This window comes from Myotis yumanensis, unplaced genomic scaffold (genome assembly GCF_028538775.1).
Source record: "Myotis yumanensis isolate MYYU_CA2020_CCGP unplaced genomic scaffold, mMyoYum1.0.hap1 SCAF_2, whole genome shotgun sequence".
Taxonomy (NCBI): domain Eukaryota; kingdom Metazoa; phylum Chordata; class Mammalia; order Chiroptera; family Vespertilionidae; genus Myotis; species Myotis yumanensis.
Window position 1 is genome coordinate 199,083,124 of NW_027223753.1, and position 18,524 is coordinate 199,101,647.

Below are 18,524 nucleotides of genomic sequence, written 5' to 3' on the forward strand. Positions count from 1 at the left end.
GGAGAAACAAGTATATATTTAAAAATACCTTACAAGTTCATTTCTTTTCAAAACCTTACCCTATTTGTCTCTCAAACTGAAACAAAGATGCAAATCATACCTCAAAACTAAGTATGGCCAGCACAATGTTTTCTTCCTGCAATTTCTACTAGAGACATGGAACCTCTCTTGCATTACATAAAAAGCACACATAATTCTGAAAACTAGACCATGCTTATTTGATCATCTTTTCAGGCTTAAAGAGTGAATAATAATTACCTAAACAAGTTCCGTGAAAACATGCCCACAGAAGAATCAAATCCGCAGGCAATACTCAGGAAAACAACCGGCCAACAGGACCACAGCCTATCTCCTGGTACTGAGATTCTGTTTGGGATTCTGAACTCCTGACAAAGTTGGTTTATAAAATTAGGCACTTCCAAAGCAACACAATAGATTGTCTGATTGTCCAAGCAAGATGAAACAGATTTAGATTTCAGGTGTTACAGTCAAAGGTTGGAAAAGCAAACGTCACATCAAGGCCACACCTGCTAAGGGAAAGGTGAAAATGGCTCGCTTCAGTGCCCATCAGATTTGCTGCAACAACCAGCTCCGTGTCAGGCTGCCTGAAAGGGTGTTAAACACCGTGACTGTAATCTATTAGTTGCTTAGTTTCTTTTTCTATGACATCTTGTTTCATAGAGTATTGTCACGACATTTTATGGCTTTTACACTGACAATACAATGTGATTTTCTTTTTTTTTAAAGGTAACTTCTAAATATCAATCTGAATTTAGTTTGGATGCTTTTCAGACTGTAAACATTTCATTTTCCATTATTTTTCCATGACTCTCTAGCAAAGCAAAAACCTGGGAACAACACTCTTTGGGAATAAAGGATTATTTTATATATGAAAAGGACTTGTAAAAAAGTTTTAAATATACCCTGACATATGGGTTAAAGTATAATGATTGGTAGCTACTCTCCTAAGAAGTATTTCCTCCTGGCAGAGCTTGACTTAGCCTATCTCCACCTACCACCACCCCCTCTAAGTGTAACTTTTCCTAAAATAAAACATTATAAACTTCTGTTGTATCCTAGGCATATGGAGGTCTGTAATAATTCAAAGACAAATTACGTAAATTTTATATTTTGAAAAGTGAGATGAAAATGTTTGTCACTTTGTTAAATAACTAACAGAGGTTGCTAAGTCAAATTCTCATTTAATGTAAACAAATAGTGAATCCAATAAGTAGTAAATCTAAAACTCCCTTTAATGGTATGGATTTACTTAGATGCTACTGATCTCAAGTGTCCATAACATACAATGGGAATCTGAGGTGAGCAAAGGTGGAATCACTAATTCTCTCAGTCACAGCTTAAAGGGACAACCTCCAGATCATCATTTTTGTTGTTTTTCCAACATGATGGACATAGTTTTCAAGGTAAAAGGACCCTGAAATATATCATGATACATCTACATGCTAAAAAGTGTTGCCCAGCTGACGAGGCTCAGTGGTTGAGCGTTGACCTATGAACCAAGAGGTCACGGTTCCATTCCTGGTCAGGGCACATGCCTGGGTTGTGGGCTCGATCTGCAGTTTGGGGTGTGCAGGAGGCAGCCGATCAATGATTCTCTCTCATCATTGATGTTTCTATCTCTCTCTTCCTCTTCCTTCCTCTCTGAAATCAATAAAAATAAAAATAAATTGAAAAATAAGTGTTCATCTCTGAGCCTTGGCATCAATACCATGCGGCACGGCCCAGAGGGTCCCTCCAAAAACAACCTGAGAGCTGTCCCTTGGGAATCAGCTCCATGGCAGCCGTTCCACAGGGATAACAGATCTTTGTTGACCTCCTCACAATGGAGCCTTCACAGGGCTCATCTAATCTGATGTATTCTCTATTCATGAGACAGGACTGCTCTATCACCAACGTTTGCAGATCTTTGCTATTTTCAGAAGACGTTCTGGCTCTGCCTGGGCATATAAACAGCTCTGAAACTGTGGAGGGCCATGGGCACGTGTGTGTGCTATGGACTCACTCTCCAGAAACTGCCCACGTGTGATGAGCATAAACTATTGGCCTTGGAAATGCCCCAGTGGAACTGTGAACTCCTCTAGGAGTTCTGTGAACCCTGTAAGCATCCCCGGGGTAGGTGGGAACGCCAAGCTCCAGCCGTGGTAGTAGTTGTTACAGACCCAAAAAGTGGGGTTCATTTCAGCACCCCAAAGCAAATCAATCTGCACAGACTCATCCTCTGCAAGCAATATGACAGAGAGGCTGTCAGTGGGTAACAGACAGAGATCTTAGAGAAATTTTGGTAGAAACCTGTGTCAAAACAAAACTCTGATACTGCCTCCCCGGAAAGCCATGTGTCGTGGGCCCTGGAGCCCTGACATGGGATTAAACAGGTCCTCCCTTCCCTGGGCTGTGAGACTGGAAGGAAGGCCCCCCTACCTCTCAGGTGAGAGCCACTCCTTCCAAGATGTTATGGGGAGACTCGATAATATGTGGAAACACCCTGATATGTATGAGATGATATACAAAATAAACTAGGTTATAGAGCTGAGATTGATACAGCAAAATCCAAACAAACAAAACAAAAAATAAAATGAAGTTGTAGAAAATGTCAGAATAACAAAAACTGAATTTAAAAGGTAAGAAAAACAAGAACGAGATAGCCCCCACTCAATGTAGGAAGAGACATAACAGAACACCTATCCAACTCTGTTCTGCCATTGAGGACAAATATCTTCAAGCTAAAAATATTAAAGGTATACTACACTCTGCATTAATTGTCTGGGATTCATATCCAGTGGCATACATGGACCAAAGTACTATAATAGAAGTACTATAAAAATAATAGAGTCTCTAGAAAAAGTTCTCCCATTTGGGATTTTCAAAGTTTTATTTTGCCTTTCACACTTCAAATTACCTGGAGCTGTAGGGAAGGGGCAGGAAAGTCTTACTTCCATTATCCCTCAAGTTCTCACCAACACAACGTATGGCTTCTCCAGCTTTTGTCCCTTCTTAAAAGTGTTATGTAACCCAGTGTTATCATGGCAAGAGACCAGGATTCTATTGCAGATTCATAATGTACTCGTACATTTCTGGTTTTACATTATAATTGTAGGGGAAAGAAAGGTTTCCTTTCCTTAAGAAATCATGGTCTGAGTGGCAGCCCGCTTACCTACTGCACAAGACAAACAGGGTAAGAGTGGGCAGCTAGATTTCCATTTGGCTCTTCTACTGCCAAGTGGGTTCAGAGGCAAACTATTTCATACTTATATTTGCTTACTCGATTAAACATTACCACCTCTGCTTACTAAACAAGTCTAAATATAGCAGCCTTGGGGTAGCTAAGGAGTGTGTTATGGCTACTTGGTTACACAAAGGTTGTTTGTAAATCAATTGAGAAATACAGCAAGCATCTAGTATGTCCCTAACCTCAAAAAATATGACCCCTGCACTGAAGGAGGTTAGGGTAACAAAAGAATTGGGAAACAAAGTAATAAGTCAAACAATTATTTGCCATCAAATAACTGACACCTTTAAACTCACTGTCTGGGCTGATTGTTTTGAAATGAAATTAAGCATTTTAGAGAAAAACAAACTTTGGTCTTTTCTCACCCTGCTGTTATAAAGCTATACTAGACAGCATTTTTTAATCAGAGAGGTAAAACACACCCTCCATAGATACACATCTGGAAATTAATATATGCGAATGAAAAGAATAATTATTTACATATTAAATTAAGACCAATTTTCATAGAAATATGAATGTGGAAAAGTGAAATAAAATTTTGCTAACTAGTGAATATAATCATCACCCAAATGAATTTTGTGATAGATTTTTCAATAACGTATTTCCCTATTATAATAATTTAATAAGTATGCAATCATAATTATTCATCTTTTTAATGTCTTAAATTTTACAATATTCAAACTGTAAACAGACTTTTTTAAAAGAAAGCAGTGTGCATTTATTTTATAGGTAGAGTTCGTTTTTATTTTTATTTTCTAGCATGTAAGAATATATACTAATTCAATTATGCCCTGGGCTTTTTCCACACCCTGCCTAAAGAATATAGACATAGTTCTATCAAGCAAACCTATAAACTTCTGCAACCTTCACATATACCCACATGTGCACACATCCCCAAATCCAGATGTGTTCTTTCAATTAAGGCTTTGTTTCAAATAAGTCTGAATATGGGCAGAGTATAGAGATGCCTTTTATGTAAATGTAATATAAAAATAAAACTTTTTATATAAAACACCTATGCTCAAAACTTAGTTTGAGAAAAGATGTATGATTTTTGCATGAGCGGTCTGTCTAAAAACAGGGAAGTATTTTCTGACATGAAGCCAGTGTTTTCATCTGATCCCTGACCCTGTTTTATTTACTGTGTCCTTTACCAATGGTATGTTATAAAAACTTGCTATTATAAGAAAAAAAAACTTAATTTTGAATGGGCTTATGAATATTTTGATTAATGAATCTTCCTATGTAATGCCAAACAAAGCATATTCAGGGGGACAAAATAATAACTCAATGCTTAAAGAAATATGCAGGGGAATATATACATATTTGAAGTACATAAATACTCATAAGTGACTTAAAAATGAACCTAATACAGGAAAATGGGTAAAACCTATATTAAAATATAGCACTGAAAAATGTAGTAATTCCTATATGAAGGGTTAAATAAAACATATTAGAGTGATAAAAATACTTATTCAAGTTTATAATACTCTGGGTATATTTAGCCAAGGCTTGGGGGGCAGGATGATGAGGCAAAAGCTATAAAACCTATTTCAAACCTCTTTAGGAACTTGTACCTAGCAATCAATTAATAATTTGAAAGATCTCCCATTCCTATTCCTATCACCTGTCCATTCCCCCTATCTTCTCATTTTCTTCTTTCTATTTGGGGTTCAGCGTCAATTAGACCTGAAGATAAACTCTGGGTTTAGATGCAAAGAAAGAGTCTAATTTGAGCAATCTGGAAGATAAAGATAGTGTCAAATTCTCAAATTAGCCCACTTCCTTTTTTCCTCTTACCATTTCAGGCACTGTATTTTAGGCATTCAAGGACCAATATGTTCTACAACTGTTAATGTTGGATTTGGTGGACACTTCCTTTTTTTATACTTTACGATGCATCTTTCAAACTTCAAATCTGTAACCAAAGGAAACGTCTCAAACACAGAGACCATAGTAAGTGATGAACAGTGAAGGAAAATATTTTTATCTCAAGGTTACGCAACCTGAAATGTTCTATGAAACAATGGCATACAAATCTTCATACCCCAAAATCTTTAAGAGCTCTTTGTGGGTTAGCATTAATATTAACTCATCCAGGCTGAGAACAGTAGTCTGTGATTTTAAGTTCTGTTTTAGTTTTAGAAATTATACCTGTTTTGAAGGTCTTTAATTGCCTTAGAGCAATGGTTCTCAACCTTCCTAATGCCATGACCCTTTAATACAGTTCCTCATGTTGTGGTGACTCTCAACCATAAAATTATTTTCGTTGCTACTTCCTAACTGTAATTTTGCTACTGTTATGAATTGTAATGCAAATATCTGATATGTAGGATGCATTTTCATTGTTACAAATTGAACATAATTAAAGCATAGTGATTAATCACAAAAACAATATGTAATTATATATGTGTTTTCCAATGGTCTTAGGTGACTCCTGTGAAAGGGTCGTTCGACCCCCAAAGGGGTCGCGACCCACAGGTTGAGAACCACTGCCTTAGAGGGTTAGCATATAATGTCATTAGTCTCAGTCTATCTCAAGGAAATTAGAGTCCTGAACCAATTCACATGGCGCAGAGAAAGGGTACTTAAACCCTTAACCCATTTCATCTAAACCTTGACCAAAAACAAACAAACACAAATTAAACAAACTAAAAACACAAAAACAATAAAAACTAAACAAAAAACAAACAATCCTAGTGTGACCTCCTGTTTCTTCACCACTTATTTGTAGCAATTACTAAAGTGTAATTTAGAAAAGCTGTGTCCCAATAAATATAATAAAGACAATTCTAAGCAATTTGGAATGGTCCCAGGAAAGGAAACTACATCTTGCCAAAAACTATAAACTACAATCAAAACAATAGTTTGAGAGAAAATCTGAAATAATTTTAATATTTAAGCCTCCAAAAAAAGTTACTGTGCATCCACAGGTGGGTTCTATTGCACAGAAGAATGTTATAATTACCCAATATCAATGACCACTGGTTGGCAAAGGATCACATACTTTCATAAAATTTTTCAGAAATAACCATATTCGCAGTTTAGCAGGTACAGGAATCCCTACTTCAGTGTACATTCTGTGAACCTGCTAGGACTAGGTAGTCTTCAACAGAAAAACTCAAGGTTAATTATCAGAAGTGTCAGTGGTAACGTCTTGTAAAACGAATCTTTATATTTAATTGCCACTGCGTCCAACCTAGTTTTAAGTTATTCAATATATGTTAAATATACAGGATAATCATATTATAAATCAAAATATAGTTACTAAAGCAGTTTGTCTACTACAAACCTACTTCAATAATACAGTATATTAGGAAGGGTTTCTTGATCATTTGGGGAATATAAAAAGGTTTTATCTTTTTTCAAAGAGAAAATATTTATAGGGAAAAGCAATGATACAGTTATATTTAAAATGGTTTTGCACAAAGTTGTTTAGCAATTAAATAAATAGCATGTAGGGAAACATTTCAATAATTTCATAAAACCAAACAAAACTGATAAATATTATACAAGCAAGTATACTACTAGATCTCATTTGCATAGCAAAAATAGATGGAATAGCCTTAATTCTCTTTCCTTGTGCCCAGAATATGACAGCTGTACATTTTATCAAACAACTAGAGGCTCAGTGCATGAAATTCGTGCACTGGGTGGGGTCCCTCAGCCCAGCCTGCATCTTCTCCAAACTGGGACCCCTCGGGGGATGTCCGACTGCCGGTTTAGACCCGATCTCACAATCCCGGACTGCTGGCTCCCAACCACTCGCCTGCCTGCCTGCCTGCCTGCCTGATTGCCCCTAACCACTTCTGCCTGCCAGTCTGATCACCCCTAAACACTCCCCTGCCAGCCTGATTGACGCCTAACTGCTCCCCTGCCTGCCCGATTACTCCCAACTGCCCTCCCCTGCTGGCCTGGTCGCCCCTAACTGTCCTCCCCTGCTGACCTGGTTGCCCACAACTGCCCTCCCCTGCTGGCCTGATCACCCCAAACTGCCCTCTCCTGCCGGCCATCTTGTGGCGGCCACATGGGAGTGGCCATCTTGTATGAGGGTGTGACAGTCAATTTGCATATTACTTCTTTATTACATAGGATAAATTAACCAATGTAACAATAGTTCTCATTGTAAAAGAAATTAGGGCCATGTAGAAGATAGTTAGTTTACTCAATATTAAAGAATTCTAAGTAAATAAGTGCCAAAGATTCTATTATGAATGTGATTTCCAAATAGATTGAGGCATACATTTAATTCCATCAATAATTTGTCATTGGACACATAATGACAACTAACATTAATTGTTATATAACATGTGCTAAGCGAGTGCTTCATTTGTATTTGCTCATTTAAAACCATACACTCTTATTGGTAGGCACTATTATTACCCCCAAAGAAAGGATAATGTAACTGAAACAGAAACAGGTTAAGCAATTGGCTAACAGTCATATGGCTGATAAATTCAAGTGCCAACTTTGAACTTCTTAACTTGGGCTCTACAACCACTCTACCTGCCCCAGCTATGGTGCCTCTTCTCTACTATCTAGAGCAGTAATTTTCAATATTGTAGTATGCCAACATGCAATAAACATGCAATATCTGATTATTTAGTCAGGGGCGCTGACCTCTATTCCCTTATATTGCCAATAAAGGACAACAACCAATACAATAGCTATCAGGTATAGATGAATCAAAATTATATCTATTTTTTGTCAGGTGGGCCACAGCATTTTAGCAATTAGTTTATGTGTGTCATGAGATGAAAAAGGTTGAAAATTGCTGATCTGGAGGTTCGGGTCCCTGGAGATGGTTTAGTCGGAACACAGTTTCAAATCAACCCAGATTCCAAGGCCCACATAAGAACAAGGACCCAGCCAATTTAATGAGAAAAGCATCATCCCCAAGCATAATTCTATTAAAACTGCAAAATGTCATCTTATCCAAAAGGTGACTCTTTTGAAGAAAGGTACAATTCTTAACCATTATGAACAGCTTCCTACTCACAACAAAAATCTTTCAACTACTTGGAACAGACTCACTGTTGTTGCTGAATTTTCCTGACTGCCGTGGTTTTGGGGTTTTGTAATGAAAGGAACAGGAAGTTGGCCTGTGACTCACCAACCACAACCCCAACTCCCAATCCCATTCTGAGTCAAGGGAAAAGGGAAGACCAGGGGAAAGAGGAAGTGAGGAAAAGGGAAACAGACCAGGAGGAGATGGGGAACGAGTCAGCCTGCAGACCCGCAGGTGCAGTGGCAGAATCCTGGTTCCCCAAGAAGACAAAGTGCTTGCAGCCCTCAGAGCAGCTGCCAAGACACGGATTTGGGACAAACGATAGGATTCTTCTGCATCTTTCACAACAAGCTCTTGTTCCTAAAAACACGCTGTTTGCCAACAAAGTGTTATTTCAGATTCCTTGGGCACTGGCTCTGCTCTCGGCTAGATCTAATATATGACCCTCTACGTTAACAGTTTGACGAATGGCAAGTTTCCAACAACTATTAGTCAGCAAGTCTTCCCCGCCATTAACATTTCATCCTGCTTCTGAAACAGCTTCCTGTATCAGGTATGAGCCACAAATAACAAGGGCGCGTTCAAAGAATCCCCTCCAATTTCAGAGATTCCAACTATGAAGGCAGAACTATTTCACAGTATGAAACAAAGACTGAAAACAGAAAAACAACTAAAGCGCAGCTCTATTTATATTCCTTCTTGATGATCTGTGAGAACGTTTTCTAAGACATCTGAGTCAAATATTTGTATATATCGGGACAATTTAACAGAATAGAGTCATCAGAAAAAAAAATACATTTTTAAATTTTTAAATGTTTTAGTCATTAGTTTAAAATTGTTTTTGAAATTGTATGAACTTCCTTTTAAAAATATAATCTCATATTATACTTCAGACTCTTGATTTATGAATATATTGATATGTCCTGTAGGAGGAATATGAAAATAAATAGAAATTCCTCCTGGAAACAAAGGGTTGATATCTAAAACCTGGATCTGCTGAAGTCTAAAGGGAAATAAATATGGCTTATGTTGCATTGCAAATGCTTCTTAAATTATACCGGTACGACTGTATTAGCCAGTTGGAAAACAGTCCTGTTCAGGATTCAAGAAATGTATGGAAATTTAAGTAACAGGTCTCTATTAGGATAATTATTATTTATTTTTCTGAATTCATTACCCAGGATGTTATCAACATTTGTATGCATAATTCAGCAGTAATCAGTGGTGTTTATCTCGACTAACTGATCCTCTACAGACGGCAGTGCATTTATGATTTCAATGAAATTAATCTTCAATTCTCTACACTTCATTGTGAGAAGAGCTACACACACGTTGCCAAGAGGAGCCTTTCAGCATCCATGCTTTGCTAGGGGGAAAAGAAAAAAATTTGGAGCAAACCCCATCTTTATTCACCATAGAAAACAACTATTCTCAAAAGGAGCTAAGAACCTCAACGGCTTCTGATGCACGTGTGTCAAAAGGTATCTTCTTTGTCATATAAGTAAGACATAAGAATAATAGACACATTCCAATAAATAGCATGATAAAGTCAATTCTTCGCTGTCCACGGGAAACATAATTACTCCCCCTTTACAAGTCCTCTTTTGACCCAGAAGCAAACAAAGAAGCCGTGGGTGGTGGTGGGCACTTGGGGGGGGGGGCAGTGTGTATTGTTAACAGTCCCACATCTCTGAAGCCCTCCTCTACTTCCCCAATTATCATTTCCACGTCCAGGTACACACTGAACACTTTATTCTTATTTGGTAGATGTGATCTAGATTTTCTTCCACAAATAATATAGCCATGGCACTTTCCCGGCAATCACATCCGGCCCATGTGCAGCCTGCTTCCTTTGACTCCAAGTTCACACCCTGGTTTGAATGGCCAAGGCCTGCAAGGGAAATGCCAGGGCATATCTGTCAGCTCCGTGGGTTTCAGCCACTGTCGTGTAGCTACTTAATAATTTATACTAAGCCGGGAAGTGGCCACGTGCAGTGCCGCTGGGAGACAGTGGTGGCTGACACCGATGACACGGAGTGGGACGGATGACTTCCAGCCCAAGATGCCTCAGAGCATTTCGCTTTCGTGGGGCCATTGCACTTCCCCGTTATCCAGCGAATGAAAATGGTCCTTCCCTAGCCAACGCCCTCCTCTTGAAATGTAAACGAAGTGCATGCATAAATGTCTTTTGTTAGAACTGTAAAAATTGGATAATTTTCTAATAAGAAATCACTGGACCTAGTAAATTTAAAAATAAGAAGTGATGTTACAAGTGCTCTTTCTACAGCTGGGCTAGTCTTCTCTTCTAATTTATGGCTATTTTTTTAAACTTAAATGTTTCTAAAGAAGAAAAGATAAAGGAGATCCTTGTTTTTAAAGCAGTCTTGATATGGACAAGATGTACATGAAAGCATTTATACATGAAATTATATGGCATCTAGGATGTGCCACCCCACCCATCGTCCAACCCACCACCCCCGCAAGAAAAAAGTGGGAAGACAGAAGCAACATGCTTAACAAATATTAAAAACCTTGACATGGGATCATGCTATATTATTCTACTCTCTCCACTTCTGAATATGTTGGAAAATCTTCCTTTAAAAATTATTTAGTAATAGCTAATCATAGAGGTTTACATTAAATCACTTCTTTCCCTAAATTAACTGAATCACTGAAGAGAGTCAAATATAAACTCTGCCTAATATATTTTCCTTCAAAAGTAAAGCTTTAATTACTTTAAATAAATATATAACACATCCTCAATTTTGCTCTGAAATATGAACACTATCATTTTAGTCTATCTCTGCTACATCAAACTAGTAATGCCTTAATATTCTGCAAATGATTCCTTGACTGTTAATTAAGGGTAAATGAGATGGTGCCTAAAGAAAATCTGTCTTAATTCACCATCCCAAATAACTGATTAGCAAGCCATGATTTTGATGTCCTTCATTTTCATCACAAATAGTAAAACAGAAAAGGATGACGACGATGTTCCAAAAGCTGCTCACCTTCCTACTTGGCTGCAATATGTGCTTCTTCATTCTGCCTACGTGTTTAAATTTCAGTCTTGCACCTGTCATACTCTATCCTCTCAAAGCATCAGATTGCTCCATTTCCAAAATAAAACAATAAACTGAAAGATTCCTTCATTAATCTTCCAACACGGACCACTTAAAAGTAAGTGAGGCATTATAGTTTAATTCAGTTAAATTTTCCATAGCATCTACATTCAAATGGAAATGTATCTGCCAGCTTATTAGGTGCTGAGGATATTACATTATACCGTGCAGAGAGCAGCAGGATGACTCACGCAGCAAAAGAAAAAGAGAAATGGATTGAAATGGAATAAAATTAAGCACTATCAAAATCAACTGGTAAAAATAACACGTGATAAAGATGTCTGCTTTCTCTAAAAATCATGTCTTGAAACCAGATGTATCTTTCAGACCAAAATAAGACACTTTGGGTGGTAATTAAATTCAAGGTTGGAAAGCTGTTACTCAATATTCAAAGAGCAGCAAACCCTCTGGCTTGGGTTACAAACCTGGTTGTCAGCATTTAACCTCCAATGTGATCCTGAGACTACTCTTCCTTTGTTTCCATTTCAAGTTTGCAGTTAATAAATTGAGGAATCTTAGAGTTGGAAGAGAATTTAGAAATAGTGTGGCGAACCACCTAATTTTGTAGATAAAGAAATGAAGGTTCATGGACTGTCAGGCTTGCCTTCCCTCTAGGTTGTAGCAAATTTAGCAATCCTTTGACAGGTTTGCCTTGACACAGGCTGCCTTGTTTATGCTTTTGAAAGATCCCTTTATGTCTTTTGAGTCCAAACACTTATCTCCCTCCCTCATTCCTACCCATATATACACACTCACATAAATCACATAAATTGCCCTTTTAAGATGATAGAAAATCTCAGAAGAAATGAGTCCCTGAAAACTAGACTGCAATTCGAAGGGGGCGGGGGGGACCAGCATAAACTTTCAGCCTTTTGAAAGATGTTTAACAGAATTGTGTAATTAGAATAATGTAGCTGTTATAGCAACCTCAAGGCTATCTCAGTTGTCCCCAAACTGTACTTAAGACAAGGTAAAATTAAGCAAACACTTCTTAACTCTATTTTCAGAAGCTACATTTTTTTGAAAAACAAAACAAAACAATAACCAAAAAAGGCTGCTTAACATCAGTAACCTAACCACTGCATCTTTTGAGCAATTTATCTATTAATTAGGGAAGATAAACTGTGCTTAATGGCTCAATTACATTCATCCAATTTCAGGTATCAAAATTTGAAAGTGAAAGACTGTAAGACTTCAGAGAGAGAATGAATGATGACAATATTAATACGTGAGTTGTTTTGCCTTGTAATGCAACAACTTGGAAATAGCAAACGTTCAATCATTTTATCTCTCTGTAAAGAGAAAAGTCACACAATACATTTTCACTTAGCTAACTAAGTAACAAAAGGGACTAAACATTATAAAAATTATCTGAAAATTGGTTTAGGCTGCATATCCATTTTACTTTCAAAACTTACAATCTGCTAACCAAGAGAGTTTTGGATTACTCTTTAAGAAATTCGTCTCAATATATATTTACAGATGGTAAACTTACTAAAGATATGACATGCGTATGTTTCGAACTCTAGCATAGGGAAATGCTTTCTAAATAAACCACCTGCAACCATCCTAGGTTTGGTGATACACAGATTTAGTGACTTAGATCATCGGAGGAGCTTCTCCAAAGAGCGGTCAGTTACACAAGGCTGAGCTCATTGTGATGGGAGACAGTTCAGCATTCAGGCAAAGCGGTCCATTTCCACGGAGCTCCCATCACATTTGTAACCAGGGTCCTAACATGGGCTGCCCTGATCTTCAGTTATGCCCAGAAAACGACAGAAGTCACAGAATGAATTGGATTCCCTTTCACCCTTGCAATAATAGATCTACTCTCTACTCTGTTGTAATCGCTCTCCTCGCGTCTGACTTTTTTTCCAGGTTGGAGGCTTCCTAGTTTAAAATATTTTATGAGAAGCTAAGTTCCACTGGCAGAACTGGATTTAGAAAAGAGTCTGAAGTTATAAATGTGTTCTAGATACAATGTTTTTGAAGACATTGAGATTTTTACTTCCAAATTAAATGTTTGCTAAGAGGTCAATTTGGGCCATATGCAGTTAAAGCTTTCGTTTTATAATCCAGAGAACATATCTGATTAATGGAACATTTAGGGTGTCAGATAGGTTCCCACTCCCACATCGATCCTGACTGGAGGTGGATGTCTGGAGTGATGGCAGGTATGTCATGAATGTATCCTTCCCGACCTCCGCCATGCTACACATATGCCGGACATGTCAAAGCAGGCAGTGTTCAACTGGATCACAAAGGGGACATTGTCTCCTTGCAAGTGATCTCTTGCTGAGATAACAAAAACACAGCGTTAATGCAAGTCTCACTATAGCTGCTATTGTGCACAGATGTCACTCGTCTTAAGGAATTTTAAATATAAAAGATGCAGGCACTGCTACACAAAGATGGCATTATAGTCTCTATCAATTACATAACTTAACGTGATCAAATTAGAGTAAGAAGGAACTCTATTCCGGAAGTTGTGCATGAAAAATAAGGACATCTCGCATTTATAAGATAATGTGGGAACAAAAAAATTCTTCTGATGGAGAGTCTCTTTATGGAAAAGTTTTGAAGGAACATGGCTACTGTAACCACTCACAGATTATGTTCCCTGGGTCCATCAGCTACGTGATGGATAAATCTCATTCTTCAATGTGAATGAGAAAAACCATGGGGAAAAAAAAATGAGAATTGAAGGCGATCTGATGAACTGTTATCTCAGGTAGGGCAGGAACTGACATACCATGGTTTCTTCATAACCAAGTCCCTGGTATATTGTAGTCCTTTTATCCAGTAAAGGAAGGGTAACATTTAGGCTCAATCTCTGGTTCTGATATTGACCAACTATATGACCTGTATTTAAGTACTTAATTCTTAGTTTCCTCACCTATAAAACAGAACTACCCATATTTGCCTCAGTGGGCTGTTTTACAGAATGAATGAAATCATGTAGGTGTGAACACCTAGCTTGGCACCACAATGCCTGGCAGAGAGTTAGTGCTTGTTAAAAGCTTACTGGGAAAAAATGCTAGTAATTGTTTAAATATATTGAGCTGAGACAAACTAATTTTAGTGGGTTATTTCTTTATCTATCACCTTCATCATCCTCCTCTTAGAAAATTATTGGTCTTCTATGAATTTAGCTAGAAAAATTCTAATACTTCTATTCAACTTAATGATGGTAGCATATCCCTTCTAAATGCCTGAACACCCTACACCATGGTATCTTGTGGCTCAGATATAAACTTGACATTGAGCGGTTAACATTTTAGAATAAAGATTAGGCTCTTGATATGTAGGGTATGTATATAATCCCATAACAACTTAAACTTATATCTCTCAATGCTATTTTCAGATACTAGTAATAACATTTTAAAAGTGAAAAAAATATTAAATTTGTAGATAAAAATAAAATTCTAAAACAATGTATAAGTTCAATATTGAGAACCATGACTAAAAAAGGACCAATTTGGTTTCGTTCTCACAGTTTTATTCCTAATTCTGCTATTATTATGTAAAAATAGACACTGTGTTATGGAACTTCATCTATTTAATTTGATATACATTTTTGTGATTCAGTTTTCTTTCTCTATACATTCATTTAAGAAATATGAAAGTCTCACACATATATTAAATTAGTTCCACAGATATTTCAGATTTACTCATCCTATGAAATATTCTCTAAATTTGAGCACTTGGCAAAAAAACACAACATTATACCTACATCTTTGTCTATATTTATATAAATATAGATACATATGTGAGAAATGAATAAATGCAATTAGCCCATGAGTAGGTTAACTAAACTACTTTTTTGCTTGTTTCATCTTAACCCTGCAATATCTGCATCTATGGCCCTGAAGCAGGGGCAATTTTGCCCACCATGGGACACCTGGAAGCATCTGGAGACGAGTTTGATGGTCAGACCTAAAGGTTGAAGGGAAACTGCTAGTGGGTGAGACCAGGGGTGCTTCTGAGCATCCTACAATCCCCAGGACAGTCCCCCAAAACAAACGTTTATCAGGTCCAAGATGGCAACAGTACAAGGGAGAAACCCTGGCCCACGTGAAAGTCTGTTTCATAACATGTCCTTCAGAAAGCAAGTTGAGAGACGCATTTGTGGCATTAACTTTAAAGCAAGCACTATGTGATCTGCATGTCTCTAGGAGTTTAAAACAAACACCATGTGATATTTTGAACTGATATGGCTAGGGCAGTTTTTGCAATCTCTCTCACAGACTTTAAACATCTGCACCAGTGACCCCTACCAGTGCTACCTCAGACTCATCCCCAGCCCCTTTGATCCTGAAGAGCATCCCCGTAGGCACTGCAGTGAGCACAGAGACCAGGAATGTGAGCAATGGGAGCTTTGTCAGAGCTGCTGCAATCTGCAAGTCAATCAGGCCTAATTGGCCCAATAAACAAAAACATTGCATCAATTATAAAATCTCCAGAATCACTGTCAGGTTTTCATTGATTAATTCCCGTTCACTTACTCAGCAGAAAGGGTTCTGCAGCAAGAAATAAAATACTTAAAATGACACCCAGTCCCCTGCAGAACCAGGTGTGTCTAATAATAGCTACTCCTCCTTTCCAATTTGTGTCTTTTTTCCCCCCAGCTATACTAACTGCAGGGACTACTAACTCCTTGCTGTGAGCAATACATTAAAAAAAAAAAAAATTACATGTCAGTTGTCTTAGGACAAAATGTCTGAAAGAAAATAAAATTCGTTCGTGGGTAAGAGACATGGGTTGAGGTAACAATAATTCGATTCATTTACTACCCTGTGCACAGTAATTACCCAACCCTGCCATTGCATCCCTTGTATTCTTTGAGTTAGTCCTAGTCGAGCAATTTTAGTCTGCTAAATTAAAAATATTTAGCTCTGTCCTTTTCACAATCCTTTCCAGGGTAAGTATACTAAAATACCAATCGGATATCTACCCCTGTCCCACCTGAATCAGTCTATGGCTTCCCATGACTTTCAGGGAAAGCTTCAACCCCTGAGGTGAACTCAGAAAGCCCCTCATGGCTTGGGCCTTCGCCTCCAGCCCTGTGTGTTCCCTTTTCTCACAAATGCCCCTTGGCAACTGCCACTGCGGTTACACCAAACTGCTGGCAGATCCTGGATCATCCCATACATTTTTCATGCTCCTTTGACTTGAAATATGCTGACGCTTCGGTCTCAAATGTGCTTTTCCTCTTTTTACCTGCCTAATTTACTCCTTATTCTTATCCTTCACGTTACTACTCGAGCATCACTGGAACCTCTCTGAAAGCCTGGCCTGCCCTCCTCTTCCGAGTGTCCCTAGCACCCCGGGGACCTCCGTCAACAAGCATATTCCACGGTTTTCGCTGATGGCCTCTCTCCTGTGTGCGACGGAAATCTCACAGGTAAGAAGCCTGGTCTGTAAACACTAAGAGCCCCTGGCAGTGCCTGGTATAGAACAGATAACAGATGCCGGTGACCGAATGACTGAATGAATGCATGGATGAGTGAGGGTACTTTCACGGGTCCTTTCTTCATGTAACAACGGTAACATTTTATCCTCTCCTTATGAACTAACCATCCTCAATCCTATACAGATTTTATAGTCAAGCTATCTACTCATCGAAACCTTCCAGGTTCAGCTAAACACAGTGGCTAGTTTAATAAATATTTGATGAATGAACAAATCAAGAAATAAACCTCCAAAAAATGATTATGTATACTTACTCCAAAGACGGAGAACTCTTTTATTAGTCAGGAAGGGCTGCCTAACAGAAAGAGTGGAAATGTGCAACTTATTTCCTTCCGGATTCAGAAAAAAAAAGTGTATGAAGGCATAAACCCACTGGGGAAAACCATGTAAATGGTATATGGATATTTATGACAGTGGTATTGCCACGTTGCTGGGTTTGAAATTTCTCAATGAAATTTTGGGAGGAAAATAGCAGCAATTTTAATAACTGTACAAGTACTGACAGAGGGTCAGCTGAGTGCTGGAGAGCTAACCTAATTAGGGCTGGGAGCCGAGGAGGCGAATTAAAGCAGACCTCACAGAAAGGGCGAACCCCGAGATGAGCCTAAAGGACAGAGAAGGATCAGGAAAGGACGAAGAGAAGGATGCCCCAGGATGAGGAACTGACCTAAATGGCATAAGCAGGGAAAGATTTGTTCATCCCGGATTCTGCCCATTTAAAAAAGTGAAAATTGTATTAATCTTACCGCAGACAATTACTGGATGGGTGCACTATTTTTAGCTACCACTTATTTTAACCACCAGGGTTTGAGATGTGGGTGTGGGGCTTCTGTTATGGTTTGGTTCTATTATGGTATAACAGGGGTGGGGCCCTGCCCTTGCTTCAAATAAATGTGAAAATACTGGAGGAGGGGAGAAATAAGGGAATACTAATCCAATGATAAGCACAGGAAAGGGGCCTAGCCAAGAAGTGTTAGGGTGAACATACTAAAAAGTGACAGAAAAAGCATTGAAAACAAGAGATAATGAAACATTGGAAACCCTTAGGACCCTAGCCAACGTACTCAGTTGCCATGACGAAGCCCAAAGAACCTACTGAAAACTTGACAAGCAGGTATCCTGGGAGAAACTGAATAAGGAGGAAAAAGGCCAATGTTTTCCAGAGGCAACAACATTATAATTTCCTAAATCTCTCTTGGGAACGTGCTCCGAGCATTGTTCTGCTTTGAGTTTTATAGCATGAGTCTGGTGTGACTGCAGATGAAGCACAGGTAGGTGCTGTAAAACAGAGATGATTTACTTAATATCTAAAACCTCTTCTAGATTTTTTATAAAATATATATTTTTATTGATTTCAGAGAGGAAGAGAGAGAAACTTCAATGAAGAGAGAGTCATCGATTGGCTGCCTCCTGCATGCCTCCTACTGGGGATTGAGCCCACAACCAGGGAATGTGCCCTGACGGGGAATCGAACCAGTGACCTCTTGGTTCCTGGCTTGACACTCAACTGCTGAGCCACACAAGTTGGAATCTTCTAGCTTTTTAATTCACCACAGAGTCACTGAGGGATTTCTGTATGAATGGAAGAAGGGGCCGGGGCCCACAGCTATGCTCCCATGTAGCAATCGCATTCACTAATACAGGCAGAGCTACCTAGAGCCATCCTGTATCTTGC

General features: G+C 38.4%; 1 protein-coding gene across 26 annotated transcripts in view; it reads right to left on the bottom strand.

Annotated features, from left to right (window-relative positions):
- MBNL1 (muscleblind like splicing regulator 1) overlaps positions 1-18,524 on the bottom strand; it is a 195,814-nt gene that overhangs the window by 63,940 nt on the left and 113,350 nt on the right. The window lies entirely within an intron of this gene.